Raw genomic sequence first — 17,581 nt, 5'->3', positions numbered from 1 at the left:
GATGAAGTGCTCATTTCTCTCTCGTCTTTCTCTCTGTTCTTTGGTCAGAGACATAATTTATTAATGAGATATCTGACCCGGTAATAATAACATATGTTGGTTTAGCTTGTCAGTGTGAATGAAATGTGTAGCCTATTTATTTGTCTGATCTCGCCCTAAACGCGGCTGTCATGTGACTTTTTTTCCCCCTTCGCGATGTCAAATATTGCATTTTGCACACATAAACGGCTCAAAAACCCCAGGATTTTTCTCTTAGTGTGTTCTAATTGGTGGATTGTGTGCATTCGCAGGAATATTTAGGCGGGACATAGAGGAACTACAATAATGTACAGTATTTGAAAAATGTTTTTTTTTTTCAAAATTAAAGCATGTCAACATATTCTGTTACACCAAATATACAAAATAATGGTCTTTAAAATAGCATATGACCCCTTTTAGTGATACCCTAGTAATGACTGAAATTGACTTTTTTTTTTTTTTTTTTACTTTGCATTCTTCCTTGTTGTGTGGTTGATAGTCTTTGGTCTTGAGAGAGTCTTAAGGCAGAGAATTTGTTCTCTAATTAGAAAAAGTGAAAAAAACTGTATTAGGTTGTGTTAGGCCATGACTCATTTGCAATTGTGTTTTTGATTTCCTCCATATACTAATTAATGTTTTTTACCTTGAGTGATAGATGGGTGTTCTTCCCAAGTTTCCAGCTGGCGGTCTGAATGAGAGAAGCTCATTGACATTACAAAAGGTACTCATTCTGCTGCTTCAACTGAATTGTGCTCTCTATTTCTTTGTATTTTAGCTTATGTAGCTTTAAATTTTTTGCTTTAAACAAGCACATTTTCTATAGTAAACCTAGATGAAATCCTACAGTATTTACCAAAAGTGAGTCATACAACTTACGCTGTGTTCTTTCTTGCTTGGAACTTGAAGGTCTCAGCAAAGAAAATGCATTCTCTGACAGATTGTACATAACATGCTGAATTACCTTATGTGTGTACAGTAATTGTCCTTTTTGTTTTCTTTTACCAAATACTTATTGTTTTTTTGTTTTTTTTACCTTGAATGTCAGGTGAGTGTTCACCCCAATGATCTTGTGGCTCATCTGCCTGGGAGAAGCTCATGGGAACATCTGGAGCTGAGAATGATGGAACTGGTAAATTTAAATAATTTTACATGACACATTCATTTTAATGGCTGGTTTTTATTCATTAAAGGAATAAAAATATGATCAGAAAATCAACTTGAATAATAAGTTTACAAACTGCATGTCATCTATTTATTCAGCAATAGGAAACTTGACCCACCCTGTTATGGAGTCAGGCTTTTGAGTTGTCATAAATGCTGTGAATTTACAGCTTTTACATTGTGTTTACAGTACTCATGTAGAGCCTGTTACCTTGACAGCTGGGGAAAGTCTCAAAACGGGCCTGCTCTGGCTTCTCCATGGCCCTTTGGTGGTGATTAACAAATGCTGTTGAAAGAATTGGTATGTAGATGTTATGTCTGCCTCACAAAACAAGATTTTGTACTACACAAAGCCTTACTAAAGCTTGAGATTGCTATCACTTTTAATTGGCAACCAAATGTTTATTATTAAATCATCATTAGTATGTAAATCCTCAAGTTATGAATGTAATGATAGTAGTTCTGTCCAAACTGTTAAAACAGAAACAGAATTGGGTGAAGCTGAAAAAGAAAAGTGATGTAAACCAACAAATCACGAGAGCCTGTGCTATACATTGATCTTACCATGGCTAAGGAACATTCTTGAGCATGGAACAAAACATCCACAAATATCAGTTTTCTCAATTTAAAACTCACAATTGCTGAAAGAGTTCACTGCTTTGCTTGTTGTAAGCAGAGGTCGTACAACAGGACCTGAAAAAGAATAGCACTCAGCAGTCACACACTATTATGCCTTAGTCATTTAACTGTTTTATTGTATTTTTACCTTTTGTCTTCATGTATTTTAGAGGTGCTGGAGGTTTTGGTGCAGGCGGGACTTTTGGTGCGGGCTGGATTTTTGGTGTAGGTGGATTTTTGTCTCTATTCATTTTAACTTTTTTGTTGGGGGTTTCATGAAGCTCATCATCTGATGAGAATGTTTTCTTTCTAAGAGCAAAATCAGGGAATTAGATTATTTTACAAAAATGGATTATATAGGTAATAAACTAGCATGTTTGTCAATTTAAAAAAAATCAAAAACAAAAAAAAGCAACAAATACGGTGTAATTTCCTTTTCCAATTCAAACTCCAAAAAGGGTGCATACTACTTTCTGTGGTCTATATACAGGTTTTCTGACACCGTACAATAACCCAGGAAGGTTAGGAAAAGGCCAAAATATATATAAAAAAGCTCTTCTTACGTGAATGTGGCAAAAAAATTGGCAAAATTGACCCTTTGCAGAAAGTTTGATTGACATGCAGGCTGACCAATCATATCGCAAAATCAGTGATTTTAATCCTACAATTAGACCAGACCGGAGATAAATGACCGGATTAACGTTGGTGGACTAAAATAATTTTAGTATAGACTTTGTTAAATAGGGGTGCACGATATATATCAGCCGATGATTAATGCACATCTCTTCAGTAAAGCTGGTTCTCTAATCAGCGGTAAATTTCATCAGTAGCGTGATTTCACATAGAGCAGCTATTACTACACAGAGCCGTGGTTCACAGACAAGCTGCGCAAATCCAAGTTCATTATATGCTAGGATTTGCACAGCATGTCTGTGATCAACGGCTCTGTGTAGTAACAGCTGCTCTATGTGAAATCACGCACCTGATGGAATTAGAATATTTATGTTTGTTCACATTTGTTTCTTTGTGTGTGCTGTTGCGCTTATAGTTTTGATTTCTCCACGAGTCAGACAGGCTGTACGAGCCTCAACTTATGTGACCTTAATCAGAGTTTACACTGAAAGTAATACAATCAGAGTCATTCTCGCCAAAGTTTCCATGCTGCCCTAGTTATTGTTTATTCAAATTTTAATGAGGTTAATTGTCCTGTCGGTCAAGTACAATTCTTTCACTTGCCCCTTCACAAAATCCACTTGTCCCGGACAAGCTGAAAAGCGTTAATGTCGAGCCCTGCATTAGAAACTGAACATGGCTGGTTACTAATTGTGAGTGAAAAGGTAGGGCTCAATTCAAGATTATAAGTAAATAAATTTATCTGTTACTCACATAAACTTTCTATAGTTTCAGAAGACTGAATATTACTGTTTGTTGAAATTACTTTTCAATGTATCTTTTTAAAGTGAAATATGTATTTTTACAACTTACTTGTGAATTCTTTTTATACAATTTTCAGATTCTGAGATGTCAGAAGTGTAGCATGCCCTTTTCCATTTTTTGGAAATGTTGTCAAATGATGCTGAAATTATCAAAGTATGTGAACTTAATTCATGAAAACATTAAGCTGTGGAATATCGTGTATTAGTAATTTTGTCATCTGTTTTAATGTTTATTTAAAGTGTATTTTAACTTGCTTACCCGACTCATGTAGAATTCTGGCCTGATGCTTGGTCCAACCCTTATCTGGCTGTGGTGCCTCCATCAACCTGACGCTCTTTAGTAACCGGTCCAAGTCTTTGTATGGAGGCCACCATGAGTGGCCATCTGAGTACCAGGACCTTGCTACAGGACCGGTACTCCCTTCTCCGACGAACTCCACTATCAGGTACATGTTCTTTTTGTTGTTGTTTTATTTTAGCTGGAACAACCTAAATCCCCATAAAGTGTAACGATTCTTATTACATTTCAGTTGTTCATATGCATGATTCAGTTACCCAAAATAAAAGTAGCAAGTCCAAAAAAAATAAAAATAAAAAAAATTAGTGTGTGTGTAAAAGAGGGACTGAAACTAAATTACGGTCATAAGGAACTAAGAAAGCTTTCGCCTCAATGTTCTCAAACTTGCAGAAATGTGTTGGTCCTGAGATGCCATGAACTAGATGAATACCAAGTTCTGAGGATGGAAGGGGATAATCAAAAAAAGGTTCATGATTGTTGAAGGTAGTGTAGGCCACGTAAATGTCATCCTTCGCTGAAATTATATTTTGCAGCTTTGCAACTTTCTCATCAATGTAAACATAACTGTTGGCCTGGTCCAGTTTAAGAGTGTAAGAGCAGGTTTTTATTTCTTTGTACTGTGAAGATCCGTGAAAACATTCAGGTAGAGGGCCAGCTGTGTGTTGTTTTCTGAGCATTGGTGGGTTGTTTTTCTCCTTTTTTTTTTGCTGCAGCTTTGCATTTCTGAGAACCTTCTCACAATCTGACTCAGAGGACATGTAGGTTTCCGCAGGAGTCTTTTCAGCTTGTTAAGGTGATCCTCATACTGGAAAGCACTGAAGTTGTCGAGGACACCATGGTAAGATACAGCAGTTTGCAACAGTAAACAGCAAAACAAGCTGTTTGTACAGCTAATATAGCTGAAATGACACCGAAAGCCAGACACATTAAATTTACAAATGGCCGCGCCCCCTCTTACTGAAATAAAAAAGGGGCATTTGTTTATTCATATGTTTATTTATGTAACGTAATGTGACTTTTAATTCGTGACGTGCTTTCATGGGCGTGCGCGCGGACCAGATGGAGTTGCCATGGAAACGGAGCGCAACACTGCAAATGTCACGAGGAAACGTTTCTCGCTGATTTCACTGTTTTCAGGTGAGTTAAGTCCATACAATCACACAAATATTACTTATAACTGTTGTTGACACTTCTCTTACTTGTATTTGACTCGCTTCTGTTGTTTATTTACTTTATAGGAATGGTTTAATGTCTTCGAAAAAGTCCGTTAGCATTTCTACCGTTTTCAGACGACGTATCGTCAGGTATGATAACTCTATTGTGCTCTTATTTATGAAAGTTTGGGCTTTTAATCAAATCTTCATCTGTAGATGATAGATTTTGACTGTTTTGTTGGTAATCTTTCAATGGATGATTGGAAATTGCTTAATTTATTTAACCTTAACATTTTACACTTTACTGTTATCGATGACGACACGTTATCAAGGAGCGCGAAAATTGGCTGAAAACGAAAGTTGTTTTGATCTTTTATGGTAAACATAAAACTGTTCTGCGATTTCAAGAGTGACAAAATAATCCTTCTACAACAGAGATCTGGGAAGCGCTGAAAAGGTTAAGTAACATAATATGCATTTTTTTCACAACATATATCGCAATTAATCTGTTATTTTATTTATTTTTTGCATTTCACCTGCTCTAGCTGGTTTCCATCTAATAAACCTGGAACTGCAGACTAAATATTGTTGGCTCTGTGTCAAATTGCTTGTTTTGTTCCTAGATTCTTCAGTGCTGATGGCCTGGAGTGAACCTACTGTAAGACAACATCTCCAAGATGCTATTGACCACAAGACTAGTACAGTAAGTCAAACCTCAAATATACAGTACACTAGTTTTCAAAAACTTGAAGTTGATACAATTTGTAATAATTATCTTCTGCTCACCTCTGTAGTAATTATTTGATTAAAATATGTAAAAAGAGTAATATTGTGAAATATTATTACAATTTAAAATAGCTGTTATCTATGTGAATACATTATAAACTAATTTATTCCTGTGATGTGCAGCTGTATTTTCAGCATAATTTCTCCAGTCTTCAGTGTCACATGGATCCCTCAGAAATGCTGATTTGCTGCTCAAGAAACTTATTATCAGCGTTGAAACAGTTGTGCTGCTTCATTTTTTTTGTAGAAACCGTGATGCATTTTATTTTTTCAGGATTCACAGATGAATACAAAGTTCAAAAGACCTGCATTTATTTATGCATTTATGCAAAGCAACTTAAAATGCATTCAGGCTATCAATTTTTACATATCATGTGTTCCCGGGGAATCAAACCCCCAACCTTGCGCTTACTTGCTTGCTAGCACAGTGCTCTACCAGTTGAACTACAGGAACACTATTTTTAACAGATGATTTTGAACAATTTGATGCAAGTAACACTAACATTCAAATATTTGGAGTCTATGTAACAACGAATCCAACAAAAAAAAAATTCAGCACGTCTGTATTTTAACATTGATCATAATCAGAAATGTTTCTTGAGCAGTAAATCATCATATTAGAATGATTTCTGAAGATTTGTCACTGAAGACTGGAGTAATGATGCTGAAAATTCAGCTTTGATCAAAGGAATAAATTATGTTTTAACATAATATTCACATAGAAAAGAGTTGTTTTGAATTGTAATAGTCACAGTGTTACTATTTTACTGTAATTTGATTCAATAAATGGAGCCGTGGTGAGCATAAGAGATTTTTTATAAATGCATAAAATATCTTACAGACCCCAAACTCTTGAATGGTTGTGTAAACTACAGTTATGATGTTCCTCCCAGTTAATTTTTTTTAAAATGTATTAAATGTTACTCTGGCATATGCAGTCCATTCTATAGAGACTGTGTCTGTTCCCCAAAAACGGACAAATGTTTATTAAGGGAAAATTATTTCAGTTTAAAGCTACTAGATTAAAAATAGTACTCAATGTACTCCATTGATGAAATAGTAAAAAGTGCACATTGCCTGAAATGATATGAACAGCAGCTATGCTAATCTTTCTCCCTTTGCCTTCCTGTTTTTGCAAATGTCCATCCCAGGGTTATTAGAAACTGCACAGCACAGGACTTGCAGGACTTGTGAGGACTTCAGATGATACCAGTACTCAAAAGACCTTAGATGATGGCAACTATAGATGGACATACAAACTACCGCCACTGCAAAAAAGGTAATGTTAATTTGAAAGAGCTGTGTCACAGTATCAAGGGCTCCCTTATCAGTTCTGCTTTCAGTACTGGAGAGTAAAAGATACATTTTTTTTGTTTGATGTTTTTATTAGTACATATACGTTATCTTGCACATTTATCTCCACAACAGATTCTAATTTGAAAGAAGTTTATAATGCATGTTCGCTACTCCCAATTCAGAAGACTGAATCAGCTTGTGTATCTGAATGTTTCTCATACTCACTCCTCTCTGCCGCGTCTGAATTTGGGATTTTCCTTAGCTGTCAGTTATAAACGTCAAAATTAAAAGATATAAACATTTGAAATATATCAGTCTGTGTGTAATGAATAAATATAATATACAAGTTTCACTTTTTGAATGGAATTAGTGAAATAAATCAACTTTTTGATGATATTCTAATTATATGACCAGCACCTGTATATCATTGCTCTTTTGTTGATTTTGATTGCTTCCATTGTCCTCATTTGTAAGTTGCTTTGGATAAAATTGTCTGCTAAATGTAAATGTAATGTTAATGTGTATTTAACTATATTTATAAATATTTATCTGCATTTTTTTTGTAATAATGTAAATGTATTTGTTTTATATCTATACATGCAGTTGTATTCATGTATGTATATTTATTTGTCTAATTTTTATATTTTAATAAAGCAGTTTAGACTACATGAGTCTTTTCTTTATTCTGGATGAATTACATATTCTTTTGTGTCTAGAAAGGGTAAATATGGGCCATATCTAACCCAGAAGTCAGCCACAACTGGGACGGATCTGGGCCACATCTCAGAAATGGCGTGGTTGACATCTGGGCCAGGTGTCGCCCATGCCATTTTTGAGATGTGGCCCAGATCTGGTTCAGTTGTGGCTGACATATGTCAGCCAGACTCAGGTTGAGTCATCGCCGTCATTCCGCGCGGTATGTGGGCCAGAAGAATATGGGAGATGTGGGCCAGAACTGGGCCACATGTCATTTGCTATCTGGGCTGGGTCTTCAGTCTGTGATTAGCTCATCTCACCTCTTATCTGACAAGAAGTCTTCGGGTTCAAGTCATTCCTTAATCACGTGACAGACCCATACGCAAAACCAACGCGGTCTAGAGCCGGAAAGAGAATTGATTAGTTCATCTCATGAGTCTTTCGGGTCGAGTTTGACTCGTTCCTTAATCACGTGACAGCCCCATACGCAAAACTAACTCGAGGTGTGTTCGACATCGGCTGCGGCTGGATGCAACCGATCTGCGAGAGTAGCTGCGTGCAGGTGGGGAGGAGCTGAAAACGGAGATATGAAGCCGGACACGTTGTGGCACCCGTAGTTTGCTGCAATTACGTCAATCATGGCAGATCCTGTGGCGATTGCTTACTTGATCGCGTTTAAATGTGTGTATAAGTGGTGTTTTGGAAGGGTCATGAATGTTGTTAAGTTGAAGTTACAGCAAGTTGTTAGCAGTTTGCTAACCACATGCAGGTGAAGTATAAACACAGCAAAATAAACTAAAGAATATGAAGAAACCAAACAAATGGAGGAACATAATGTATCATGTATCATTTGTATATAAAGCATACATTTATGACCACATTAGATTGTATGTTTTTAAGATTAATATTTTAGTTATTAAAAATGCTCATTTGAATAGGTTATGCTGCTGAATACTGTAAAGGGTCTGTATAAAAAAGAAAGTCATGCAAAATAAACATACACAAACTTTATATTAACAATAAAGTAAATACAGTAAAACAATATTTAATAAATATGATTTATAAGATGAAGATGACATAAAAACGTATTGAACTGTTTTAAAAGTCCATATGAGAATTTCTGAAACTGAAGTCGACTCACAATAAACTTGAAACGCACGTCATCGGTGTCATCAGTGAATCCAGCCAATCGTGGATCAGTTGTGTCGTCATCAGAACCTGTGCAGCTGCTCTTCAGAAGCTCTCCGGCTACTCTCGAATCGCTCTCGCGGTACTTTGATGGCACACGTCACAGTCACGTGGCGTCAGCGCTGTATCAAGTGGGACAAAATTTCTAACCGGCATGCACTGATTCAAGTCAGCCGATGATCGGTTTGTGCAGAGCTCCATTAAGTCGAACAAGCCTGCGGTCTTGAGCCGGAAAGAGAATTGATTAGTTCATCTCATGAGTCTTTCGGGTCGAGTTTGACTCGTTCCTTAATCACGTGACAGACCCATGCGCTATTTCTGACATTTCTGTCACTGTGTTTTTGTTACTGTTTGTTGAGGATCTGTGGTTTGTTATTATTTTATAAATAAATAAAACCCTGTTATAAATAACATTTTGATTAATTTGTCTTCTTGACTGTCTATCGGTAAATAAACACTAGGCTATATAATAATATAATAATCCAAGCTTACAATAAAAAGTATTTATAGACTAGTTTGTTCATTTTTACTCCAATTTTGAGTTTGCTGGTATAATAATTGCTTTTCCTAGGCAGACTTGACTTATTGGTGATATATATGTATAAGAAGATTGCTCAAAAAGGGACATAATGACATACATTAAAAGCAAATAACATTTTGAATTTGAATTATTAATGTTAAAGACATTAACGTTATGATAACTTCAGCTTTAACAGTTTTAACCCAGCTCAGAGTGAGAAGTTTCAGATCCTGGTGCACTGCCAATGCAGGGGCCATGTTTTGGGAAGACTTTGACGAAAGGGTAGCAAGCTTGAGGCCTTCTGCTACCTCTTCTAAGACCTCAGATGCTATGATGGCCAACCTTGCAGAGCCACTCTTACCCCGCACATCAGACCCTCTGCCCTGGTGGAGGAGATGTTCACCAGTATACAAAAGCCTTTCTGAAGTCACAAAGACAAGACTTTGCATTGTGTCCACATCCGTGCCATCTGAAATTTTTTTTTTTTCCTAAAACTGGGCAGATTATCTCAGATAGAAGAACTCACAGACTCATCCCATCCAAGGCCAGGGAGCTTGTTTTTTTTTAATAATGTAAACATGCCTTAAAGCAAGTCCTAAAAATATAGCCACAGTGTGTTATTTATTTTAAAGCTTATTTATTTTTATTTATTTAGAAAAAGACTAGCTTGTTGTGCAATATTTTTGTTGTTGTGATTTTAAAAGGTAATTTGTTATTGTTATAAGGCTCCGTAGCTTTAGTATCTCTTAATTAGGGCCCGAGCACCGAGGTGCGAGGACCCTCTTGTATCTGCTTTGTTTATTAGGGCCCGAGCACCGATGGTGTGAGGACCCTCTTGGAATTGCTCCGTTTATTATTATTATTAGGGCCCGAGCACCGATGGTGTGAGGACCCTCTTGGAATTGCTCCGTTTATTATTATTATTATTAGGGCCCGAGCACCGATGGTGTGAGGACCCTCTTGGAATTGCTCCGTTTATTATTATTATTATTAGGGCTCAAGCCTGGAGGGCGAGAGCCCTATTGTTTTCCTTAGGATTCTTTTTTATTATTATTAGGGCTCAAGCCCAAAGGGCGAGAGGCCTATTGTTTTCCTTAGGATTATTTATTATTATTTATTATTATTATTAGGGCTCAAGCCCAAAGGGCGAGAGGCCTATTGTTTTCCTTAGGATTATTTATTATTATTATTATTATTATTAGGGCTCAAGCCTGGAGGGCGAGAGCCCTATTGTTTTCCTTAGGATTATTTGTTATTAGGGCTCAAGCCCAAAGGGCGAGAGGCCTATTGTTTTCCTTAGGATTATTTTTTATTATTATTATTATTAGGGCTCAAGCCCAAAGGGCGAGAGGCCTATTGTTTTCCTTAGGATTATTTTTTATTATTAGGGCTCAAGCCTGGAGGGCGAGAGCCCTATTGTTTTCCTTAGGATTATTTGTTATTATTAGGGCTCAAGCCTGGAGGGCGAGAGCCCTATTGTTTTCCTTAGGATTATTTGTTATTAGGGCTCAAGCCTGGAGGGCGAGAGCCCTATTGTTTTCCTTAGGATTATTTGTTATTATTAGGGCTCAAGCCTGTAGGGCGAGAGCCCTATTGTTTTCCTTAGGATTATTTGTTATTATTATTAGGGCTCAAGCCCGAAGGGGCGAAGAGCCCTATTGTTCTTCTAAGGATTATTCTTCTTCTTATTATTATTATTTTTTTTATTTTTTATTAAACCTTCCGGGGGTTTTTGGAGGCCTTAACATGCTCAAAAACTCTTGAAAATTGGCACACACATTGGAATCTGCGGCCATCAGGACGCCACAGAGACTGGGCCCCGGGCGTGGCACAGGGACTCTACAGCGCCCCCTGGAACACAGTCAGAAATCTTGAACCATAGCTCACACACACTTTCATGTATTTATATGAAACTCAGTACACTTATAGATCTCATTGAGCCGAGCAACTTTCGCACTCTATGTCATAGGCTCCGCCCAACAGGAAGTCAGCTATTTAGGGCTGTTTATAAAAAGCATGCTCTGGAATTTGATATACTTGTCATAGGTCTTTTACTTGATTGCCACCAAACTCGGTCAACATGATCTCAAGACATTGGGGATGGAAAATTGCGAGGGGATTTTTGATATCTCGAACGGTTTGCCCGTGGCGAGGCGTTGAAATTATGGCGAGATATGAGAAACAGGAAATGTCTAATAACATCCACATACATTTCCTGAATTTGATCAAACTTCATTGGTTTGTTCGTTGTATGATACTGATCGTATATATGTGACTATTAAGAGTCAACATTATAGCGCCACCAACTGGCAGCAGGAAGTGTGCCATTTTCCAAATGCTTTGAATTCAGCATCTTATTTTTACTCTATTTACTTAAAACTTCATCAGAATAATGACAAAACACGGCCGATGTAAATCTGTTGTGGGGATATTGATATCTGATATAGTGTTGCCATGGCAACGTGTCAAACTTGAATGTTCTGTTATGGTGAGTTTGAGGCAGACAACAAGCTCAGATTTACATAAAACTCAAAACACATATCAGTATTAGTGATAGCTAGACAATGGCAAAAGCTTTTAAAAGGGCGTGAAGGAGGCACTCTATAGCGCCACCTTTTGTCAAAAGTGGGGGGGTTAGTTTTAGCTACAGACACCAAACTTGGTACATAAATTGTTCTTTTCAAGACGGACAACTTTCTAATTCACAGTCATCAGCTACGACCAACAGGAAGTCGGCTATTTTGATTTGAATATTTAAATTGAGCTCTGATTTAATGCATACTCCTCACAGGGGAAGTACACTATACACACCAAACTTTGTCTACATGAAGAAAAACCATTGAGGAACTTAAATTGCGAACGGATTTTGGTTAGCTTGAACGGTTTTGTCGTGGTGAATTTTTGAAATGACAGTAAAAAGGGAAACATTAATTGCCTTGTATGTTTAAATTGCAGCTTCCAAACACTTCAAAGCATTTTTTTATACAAAGATCAAATCATTTTGAGGAAATATGCATAGTTTCACGACTTTACAACACTGTATGGATAAAAGAAAATTAAAAAACTGTCAGACTTCTCAACTGACATGATCTCACTCTGGCCACCCTGTCTGTGTGAGGGAAGGGAGGGGGAGAGGGAGGGGGAGTGTGAGGGGGTTGGTGACTGTGACAGTGTGTGTGGACTGTAGGGAGGGGCTGTCTGGCAGAGAGAGAGACAGAGAGACCTAATCATCCCTTTAATAATCAGGAAAAAAAAATCTGTATTTTAAATTGTTATTGTTTTTGTTGTTGCTAATGGTGGTGTTTTTTCCTTTCATTACAGGTTAAGAAATCTCTTAGGCCTTATCCTTTTCTGACAGTTTTAGGGATTTAAAAACATCCTAAGAACCCTAATTTGTGCTGCAAATAATAATTTCAAACTCATTTGATACTGACCTATGACAACCTGTGACGTGACATGACATTTATTAATCTCATGGATGTAACAGTAAAACTCTTCAACTGACAGATAAAGCTGTAATGCAAGCAAAACTATTTCACAAATGCTTATAGGTCATTAAAATCATTACAAAACACTAATACATTATTTAAGGATTTGGTAACACTGTAAAATAATGTCTAATTTGTTAACATTATGCAGTATAACATAGTATGCAGTCTTCGTAGGGCACCAACTCCCAGAGGGGGCACCATCCCAGTTGCTCAAAAAAAAAAAAAAAAAAAAAAAAAACATGCGTCATTCTCCCATCCGCGCTCGCGACCGCTCACACCTCATGTTTGCGGCTGAATGTTCGTAATTGATGGATGGACATCTATGCCTGGGTATAGGACATCAGCAATCCGGCACAGAGAAAAGAAAACTAAAGAAAATAAAACAGGCATAAAGTTGTCTTGACATTGGACTTTCTAGAGTCTCAAATTTAGGGAAGGTCTCTAAAGTTACATGTGATATTGTTATACACTTTTCTAACGTCAGTAGCATTTGAAGAGAATGACTTACAGTCATAAAAACAACTGTAATTGTTCATCTAGGTGACAGCTATAATGCACAATTAAATTGAATGTTTGATATTTATTACAACAAACTGTAAGTCATATGTAAATTATGCAACTTTTTCACATGGGCTCAAATGCAAATTTGAAGCTCAATAGCATTTGAGAAGAAAGACTTGCAGTCACAAAGCAATTGTAATGTGTTCATATAGGTGTCAGCTACAATGCACACCTTATACATTTTTTATAAATATTAAAATAAAGTGTTACTAAAGTTATATATATTGTTCTGTGTATGTGATTTCAAAGTCTAGATTGGTCGGATTAACCCTTTAACTGCCGCATCCCTTAAAACTGATTGTCAGAGGGTTACTGTAAATGCTTATGCCCGCTGGGCACAGTTATCCTGATGCCACCGGGGTGGCGTTGCACTGATGGCTTGAGCCCGACATCGCTGCTTGCAGCTATATTTAGGGCTCAAGCCTGGAGGGCGAGAGCCCTATTGTTTTCCTTAGGATTATTTTTTATTTAGGGCTCAAGCCCAAAGGGCGAGAGGCCTATTGTTTTCCTTAGGATTATTTTTTATTATTATTATTATTATTATTATTATTATTATTATTATTATTTTTTTTTTTTTCCAACGTCTCGGGGGCTTTTGGGGCCCTTAACGTGCTTAAAAAGTCTTGAAAATTGGCACACAGATTGGAACCTGCGGCCATTAGGGCCGGGCAGAGACTGATACACGGGCGTGGCACAGGGGCTCTACAGCGCCCCCTGGAATATGGAGGGCCATATATCATATATTCTTGCTCGTAGACGTATGAAACTCGGTACACATATAAATCTCATCAATCCAAACAACTTTTGTATTGCATATCATAGGCTCCGCCCAACAGGAAGTTGGCTATTTAGGGTTTAGTATTCAAATTTTTCGTCAAAGTTGTGGGGGCTTTGGGGGTCCTTAACATACTCAAAAACTCTTGAAAGTTTGCGCACACTTTGGAATCTGTGGCCTTTAGGAGCCTGCAGAGGCTGGGACCCGGGCGTGGCACAGGGGCTCTACGGCGCCCCCTGGAACACAGTCAGAAATGTTGATGTATAGCTCACACATACTTGCACATATTCATATGAAACTCAGTACACATATAGATCTCATTGTGCCGAACAACTTTCATATTGCATGTCATAGGCTCCACCCAACAGGAAGTCAGCTATTTAGAGTTATGTAAAAAGCGCATGCTCTGGAATTTGAAATACTTGTCATAGGTTTTTTTCTCGATTGCCGCCAAACTCGGTCAACATGATCTCAAGACACTGGGGATGAAAAATTGCCAGGGGATTTTTGATATCTCGAACGGTTTGCTCGTGGCGTGGCGTTGAAATTATGGCGAGAAATGAGAAACAGGAAGTGTCTAATACCATCCACATACAGTTCCTGATTTTAATCAAACTTCATCAGATTATTCGTTGTATGATGTCGATCGCATATATGTGACTATTAGGAGTCAAAGTTATAGCGCCACCAACTGGCAGAAGGAAGTGTGTCATTTTCAAAATGATTTGAATTCAGCATCTTATTATTACTCGATTTGCTTCAAACTTCATCAGAATAATGTTAAAACACAGCCGATATAAATCTGCAAGGGGGATATTGATATCTAAAAAATTGTTGGCGTGGCAACATGTCAAACTGGAATACTTCTCAGGTGATTTTGAGGCAAATACCATACTTAGAATTTCACAAAACTCTGAACACACATCAGTATTTCTGATAGGAACTTAAATTGTGAATGGATTTTGGATAGCTTGAATGGTTTTGCCGTGGTGATTTTTTTAAATGACCTTACAAAGGGAATCATTATTGTATTTTTAAAATGCAGCTTCCAAACACGTCAAAGAATTTTTTCATACAGATGAAAAAGTCATTCTGAGGAAATATGCATAGTTTCAAGACTTTACAACACTGTATGGATAACAGAAAATTAAAAAACTGTCAGACATCTCATCTCACTTTGTCCCTCTGTTTGAGTATGTGTGCTTCAGACTTCCATTGTCTGAGAGAAATTGCGCCCCTACAGGTGCAATTACCGGACTTTTACTTTCACTTTTAAATCGGTTAAAAATACAAACAAATACTTAGATTTAATTCACACTGACAAGCTAAACCAACATATCTGATTATTACCGGTTCAGGGCTCATGGATAAATTATTTCTGGCCAGAGATACGTGAGAAATAGGAGAGATGAATCACCGCTGTGATCACGAGAGTCTGGAGTAAAGAGCTCAGAAAAACTAATTTATTCCTGTTTTATAGCTTTTAAAAATAAATTATTACAGCGATATCACACAATCAACCAATTAGAACACACCAAGAGCTAAATTCAGATGTTTTTGAACTGTTTGTGTGAAAATGAAATATTTGTGGCTGCCTATCTGAAATCACGCCTCCGATCAGCGCGTACAGTGTCGAGCTCAAAACAAACGAATTTATTCTTGTTTAAGAGCTTTTTTAAATAAAACATTACCACAAATGCACACAATAAACCCATTGTAACACATCAAGAGCTAAATGCAGGTGTTTGTGACCCGTTTAAGTGCGCAAGACTGTTTGAAAGCGCGACTGGCAGAATAACATATATCTCTCGAGCTGCAGGATTCTGCCTTTCGTCGTACGAACGAACACATCACGGACAAGATTATTTCAAAACACATAATAGCTTGGCGACTATAAACGAAAACAGCCACGTGAACATAAACTGTTGAGAAATATATCTGAAGTGGATCTACTGGATTTTAATATTAAGTGACCGCATATACCAGCTGCTTCTGTCTTCAATTTTAATCTATATAAAAAATGAAATTCATTCATCTTGGCTGCTTTTTTAATGTGTGTACGTATTTATTTATTTATTTATTATTTTGCTCTAACAAGAATTAATCTATATTTAATTAAATCAATTACATTTTATTTTACATTTGATTTGTCCATTTCTGCATCTAAACGCCTAAAAACCTAAAACATGCTCTATTATACTATTGTTAGCAATTTCTTTATCGTCCAATTTTTCTGGTGTACACACTTTTATTTTCATAATAAACTTGTTTGTTAGATTATACACAGTTACAGTGGTCTATAATAAATATTAACAGGTTTTATTCAAGCTGTTTAGAATGATTGCAGTAGGCTAATTTTTTTTCATGTAAATCCAAAAAAAAAAAAAAAAAAAAAAAAAAAACATTGGAAAACAATGACTGTTGTACTTTTTTATACATTTTGTATAATTTCATAGTTTATGCATTATAGTTATAAAACAAATAAATGTAGCCACTCACATAGAAATCTTAGGCCTTATCCTTTTCTGACAGTTTTAGGGATTTTTAAAAATCCTAAAAAACCTTATTTGTGCTGCAAATAATAATTTCAAACTCAAAAAGTAAATAGTCAGTTCATGCTTTATAAAGCCTTGTCCCAATATTAATAGTCAGTAGTAAGCAGTTTATAAATACAGCTATAAATAGCTTGTTTTTGGTTTATAAGCACATTTATTAAAAAGGAGAGTAAAGGATCAGTTATCTTCCTATGAAAAATAAAAGATAAAAATAAACAAACAACAACACAGATTGATACAGAACAGAAAAAATAAATTTTATTGTGGATTTATGATAAAATCAGCCTGTAAATGAATTCATACTCCTCCTCATACTACTCCATACTCCTTTTTCAACATGATGCCAATATACTGAGATGTTAAATTGTGAATGGGTTTAGGATAGCTTAAATGGTGTTGCCATAGAGATTTATTAATGTAACATAAAAAAAATACAATAGTTATTTTACTATATCTTTAAAATTTTTCATTCTAACTCTTCATAATTTTTTATATAAGTAGAAGTCCTCATTTGAAGGAAGCACAGTAAGTTTCATAGCTTTTTCATTTTCAAGAGCCAGCCTAAAATTAAAACTATCATAACTTATAAATCAAGCTTGCAATTCTTAGTACCTATAATGGTCACCAGAGGGAGCTATAGGATTACTTTTAAATAATTATTGTAGAAACGAGTATGATTTAAATAATTTATAGAAATCTTTCAAATAAAATAATATGTATTTTAGGAATTTTACTGATAAAATGACCCTCACTTAATTAGAATAACAAGCTGAAGTATTGTGAACTGTATATTAAGAATAATTCTTTATAGGCTTTATGGACAGATACGTTTTGAGTGACTCTTGAAGGATCAGCACCACATCCTCTTTTACCACTGTTTAAAGAACTAATCTTACAGAACAGGTGTGAATGAATTTTGGATAGCTTGAATGGTTTTGTCGTGGTGATTTTTTGAAATAATAGTAAAAAAGGAACCAGTAAATGTCTTTTTATTTTTTTTAAAGTGCAGCTTCTAAACACTTAAAAAA

At 36.2% G+C, this 17,581-nt stretch overlaps 1 protein-coding gene and 2 long non-coding RNA genes across 3 annotated transcripts in view; 2 read left to right on the top strand and 1 right to left on the bottom strand.

Annotated features, from left to right (window-relative positions):
* The window catches only part of LOC127953399 (zinc finger protein 271-like), a 281,640-nt gene that overhangs the window by 29,269 nt on the left and 234,790 nt on the right, over positions 1-17,581 (bottom strand). The gene's annotated exons all lie outside the window — the stretch shown is intronic.
* On the top strand, positions 440-3,813 carry LOC127953464 (uncharacterized). The gene is made up of 5 exons (XR_008153195.1): positions 440-739; positions 1,064-1,147; positions 1,370-1,480; positions 1,968-2,022; positions 3,506-3,813. It is a non-coding gene; the product is annotated as an uncharacterized LOC127953464 (long non-coding RNA).
* On the top strand, positions 5,293-7,253 carry LOC127953475 (uncharacterized). The gene is made up of 3 exons (XR_008153226.1): positions 5,293-5,388; positions 6,623-6,750; positions 6,900-7,253. It is a non-coding gene; the product is annotated as an uncharacterized LOC127953475 (long non-coding RNA).

The sequence above is a fragment of the Carassius gibelio genome, chromosome B3, assembly GCF_023724105.1.
Source record: "Carassius gibelio isolate Cgi1373 ecotype wild population from Czech Republic chromosome B3, carGib1.2-hapl.c, whole genome shotgun sequence".
NCBI classification, from domain to species: Eukaryota; Metazoa; Chordata; class Actinopteri; order Cypriniformes; family Cyprinidae; genus Carassius; species Carassius gibelio.
The sequence above is the reverse complement of the archived record's forward strand: the minus strand, read 5'-3'. Positions and strand labels throughout refer to the sequence as shown.